This window comes from Equus caballus, chromosome 14 (genome assembly GCF_041296265.1).
Source record: "Equus caballus isolate H_3958 breed thoroughbred chromosome 14, TB-T2T, whole genome shotgun sequence".
In the NCBI taxonomy this organism is placed as follows: Eukaryota; Metazoa; Chordata; class Mammalia; order Perissodactyla; family Equidae; genus Equus; species Equus caballus.
Genome location: NC_091697.1, coordinates 74,091,757 through 74,096,578, shown reverse-complemented (window position 1 = coordinate 74,096,578; position 4,822 = coordinate 74,091,757). Strand labels below are relative to the sequence as shown.

Here is a 4,822-nt window from a genome sequence, read left to right as displayed (position 1 = left end):
GAGAAGATGGAAAGTCAGTGCCAAGAGAGACCTGCACAAGCAATCTTCATTCCATTAGTTTCCCCCGTATATTTACCTCTCCCCAGTTTGCTACCCTTGAAAGCCGAAAATCCTTTTCCTTTGTCTTCTCACTTCTCTGCAAATGTATTTTTTTTTTTTTAAAGATATAAGCCCAAGTTCTAACCACTCCTTTGGGTTACTCATCTCTTCATACTTCTGTGTATCTGCGATGCACATATTAATAAACTTCTGTTTGTTTTCTCTTGTTAATTTGTCTTTTGTCAATCTAATTTTACAGAGCCCCAGCTGGAGAACCTAGGAGGGGTAGATGGAAAAAGAATTTTTTCCTCCCCTACACTAGCCATTGGGATTGGGCTGAAGGGCCTGGGAGGGAGGAAGTGCCAGGTTGCAAGGACCGAGTGATTATCTGGGTTGGCTCCAAACGGTGATGATATCACAAAACTCTCCTATTTTAAAATGTTGGGCCTTCACACCGGTCTCTTGTATTGAACTCCACAATGCATTTTTTCCCCATGAAAATAGTGCATTACTACTAGAAATCATGCTGCCAGGCCAGCAGAGCAGAAGCTGAATTAGCAGCAAAATTCTCCATAGTGTGAGTACAAAACAGCTTTGAATTCAGGGAAGCTGGTTAGCGTCAGCCATGCTCGTCCGCAGTTCTCTCTTTTCCTCATCTGTCCCAGCCATACTCACTTCTTTGCTGTCTCTCAGTGCCCCAGCCATGCTCCCACCTCAGGGCCTTTGCACTTTTTATTTTCACCGCCTTGATGCTATTCTCCCAGATAATCATGTGGCCCACCCACTGGCTTCCTTCTGGTCATTACTCAAATGACACTGTCTCAGTGAGGCCATCTCTGGACATCCCATCTAAAATTGCCATCATCGCTCCCATTAGTTTTCTCCTAAGTTCTTATGATTATTTAGCAAATTATGTAATATACTCATTAATCTTTTTTTACCACTCTGCACTCCAAAACACAGTATTAGCTCCATAAAAGGGAGGCTTTTGTCTGCTTGGTTCATTGCTTTATCCTCTACACCTAGAATAGTGTTGGGCACAGACTAGGTTCTCAACAAACAGTGGTTGAAGGAATTGAGTGACTGGCCTCTGTCACTCATGCAGCTCCCCACTGGTCCAGTTTTCATTCTGTAGGCCTGGGGCTCAGCCTCCACCCTCCGTTTACATCCACCTCATCTTATCCATCTCCTGGGTTCTTAGCTCACGGGGCTGCCCTCTTTAATAAAAGATGCACGCTCCCCAACTCTCCTATCCTCTTACCTCTGTCTCTCCAGTCACCACACAAGCTTTCAAAGAATTTTTCCTGCTAGTAACTACATAGAAGCAGACAGCATTAGCAGAAACAATGAACAGGCGAGAAGTCACCAGTTATAACAAATCTCACAAACTATAACAAATATTACCCCTGGTTTCCAGCAAAATTTATAGAATCTAGGCTTCTGTCTGTTTTTCCATCTTCCTCTATTTCCTTATTAGAAGAGCCTATGAAAAATCTCTGTCTTTTGATCTATTTTGTCTTTCCGCTTTCTTTTTACCTGACATCCTCCAAAGTCAATTTCCTATTCTTCTGTCGTCTACACAACCCCTGGGAGAGCCCTGATTGTTCTGTTAGGTGAGAACACTAGGTGAAAACATCTCAGGGATATGTTTCCAATGGTGTTCTCTAATGTGAAAGCCCCCTCTGTCCTCCCCATCTTCTCTGATCCAGCAATATGACTTCTAAGAATCTGGTCTACACATGAAACAGAACCTAAGACATGGTGGAACGTTCAAAGATAATTTATGGCAGAGTTACTTGCAGTATGAAAAATCTAGAAATAACTTAAATGTCCATCAAGACCAACTGATTAAATAAATGATGGTACATTATAGAATTCTATATGCCCATTTAAAACAATGAGGCAGATTTTCAAGAAACATTTAGCTATCTTAGTCTCAAAGACGTGTATTTGCAGAGAACATCTCTGGAAAGAGGGGCATGTGGGTTGCCTCTGAGGGAGGGTGCTGAGGGGTTGCTAGTTCACTGTGTAATTTTAAAATTCAGGTCTGTTATATCTTTCTAGACACTTCTGTAAATTTCTCCATAAAGGTTTGCATATGTGTTGTTAGGCTTATTTCTAAGTTCCTAAGACTTTTTGATTCTTATATTTTTTCTTTTATCTTTGCAATATTTTGAATAATACTTTTTCCTTTTATCTTTTCTGATTGATAAGCTGATATATGAGAATGCTATTGTATAAATTTGGTTGATCTTGAATTCAGCACCTTTGTTGAACCCTGTTCTTAGTTCTAATTGATTAGTTCTGTTGGAATACATGATATTCTTGTATTCAGAGTCTCTTAGATTTTCTATATAGTCAATCATAGTGTGTGTAAATGACAATTTAGCCTCTTTTTGTTCAATCCTTCTTTTTCTTTGCTACATATTTGTTTTCTTTTCCATTTTTGGCTGAATTAATCAAGTCTTCTCTACCCCACCCCTTCTCCTCTTTGTTGGCTTGGAAGTAGGGATCTCTAAGTTTTTACTATGTATACTTTATTAAATAATTTCTTTTTTCTGTAAAAAAATCCAAGCTGTATTTATTTGATATATTCATCAATCAAAGATTTAATTTAAAAAAACAGAAATAAAACAAAAATAGCACCATAGCTTAAGAAACAAAGTCCTATGTGTAAATCAAGGACAGGACAGACGATCTAAGGAAAAAATAAAAAGACAACACAGGGAGAGAGGCTGGACAGCTGGGGTCAGGGCTCTTAGAGGGAGTCCAGCTCTGTGTAGATTTCTTGCAGGTCTTTCTTAAAGGTGCCAGTGTTTCCAGAACTTAGCAGCATGTGTTTTTAAAGGGCTGTGGATGTTGGGTTCTCCTAGTGGACTCTGCATGGACAGCAGGATGGTCCTGATGTCACACAGGGCTGACCACTTCTCCTCCAGGATGTCCAGGTAGACGTGACCCTGGTGTCCATATGGGGGTGGTAGCCAGGCACAAAGAGCTTTACCATGAGTATGCTGTGCTGGAAGCCACTGGAGAACTCAGGGAGAGGTACCTCAGGTCTTCACAGACTGTTCTGGCTGCTCCATGGATGGGCCTCACTCATTTGAATGTTGTCTGACTCAGGGAAGAAAGGAATTTCCTTGCCACCAGACTTCATGGGGATCATCAGCTCCTGCTGGAGCCTCTTGCTCACAGAGCCCCAGATGGTGGTCCTACTGGGTCCAGCCCCGGTTCTGGGTTGCCATCTGGGGGGGTGCTGGCAGAGAGACAGGAATCTGGAGAACACAACTGCAATTCTTCATTATATAATTTCTAGTACAATCTAAAGTTATTTTGCCCAAAACAATAGAGATTCAGAGACAACAGCAGAAGGAAGGGAGCCTCTATCAGAGATGGGTCTTGAAGGATAAAAGGAATTTCCTTTGGTCCACACTGAAGGTCCTGAAACAGTATTTAGGAGAGTCAATGCCTCCCTTCTGGCTAAACATGTTGCTAAAAAGGGAACAGTGCACAACTCACCTGGACATACGGAAGGAAGCCAGCAAACCAAATTAAAGCAACTGAGTCTCAGCTCAGATGCCATCTTCACCTCTTCCAGCCGCACTGGAATCCCTTTATTCCCATTTCCTGTTTTACTCAGGGACCCACAGTTAAATCCTTAGTTGACTTCTCATTGTCTTAAATGTGTTAGTTTTTCTCAGAGCTTCTTGAGGTTAGGGAACATGTCCTGAACTTCGGTATTGTTCAGGATATAGAATCAGAATCTGTGGAATCAGAAAGTGTGTATCTTTTGTTTGAGGAGAGAACCGTGAAATGACATCGCCTCTCCTTATTTAGCCCCAAGTAGAAGCCGGTTAGGGACATCGCAGTTTGCAAAGGGAGTGATCACCTTGTGCTGAAGTCACTTAGTGTCTCCAGACACCGCGCTGTAAATTGCCTTTCTGTGCACTGATAAGAGTGGTGAAGGTTGAAGAGCGTCTTTGACTTAGTGAGCTAAACCCAGAATTATATTAATTGATTAATTAGGCTGAAGAGGTCTTAGATAAGATTAAATTTGTCTCTTATCATAAGTCAGAGATTTTCTCTAGTGTTTTCCTTATTCAATGCAAATAAGTAGACTTTTAAGGTCAAATGGTTTTATTGCAGCAAGAAGCCCTGTCTTAACCGGAGAACATAGACTCCTAACCCCAAGGCTTGTCTTAAATCCAAAGTTCGTGAACATGTTATATTTACTTGGAATAATAATACGTGTTTGTTATAAGAGGTAGAATAATTTCGTGAAACATAGATGTCATATTACACATCAGCAGCAAATGACCAAACTCTCTAGCTTTTTTCTCATTCCCTTCTTTGTTCTCCAAATACATAACTATATTCCATAAAACTCTGGGGGGAGAGAAATCAGTTCTGCTTGCTCTTCCCCCCTGCAGCTGCTAGTATTGGAGTCAAGATGCCCCTGGCTGTTTCTGATTCAAATCCAACTCAAAGCTTTGTTTCTTCCAAATCCTCATGTTAGGCACATGGCTGGTGTTCAGTTCATACCTGTTTGATTGACTGAACTGAAATTGATTAACTCTCTTTAGTAAGGAACCTGGAGACCTGCAGGCATTTTCCCTGGTGTTTTACATGAGAATATGTCTGCCCCTGCATTTGGAGCAATCATCCTTACTGGACACAAACTCTGAGGCATGTGGTGAAGATAGAATTTCTTGCCCCCAAAAGTATACTGGATAAGGTTCCATGGTTCTAATTAAACTCTCTTTTCTGAATTTAAATTAAAGTGAAT

General features: G+C 41.1%; 1 pseudogene; it reads right to left on the bottom strand.

Annotated features, from left to right (window-relative positions):
* Positions 1–2,797: 2,797 nt before the first annotated feature.
* LOC100073180 (ubiquitin-conjugating enzyme E2 C pseudogene) lies at positions 2,798–3,202 on the bottom strand (annotated as a pseudogene).
* Positions 3,203–4,822: the final 1,620 nt, after the last annotated feature.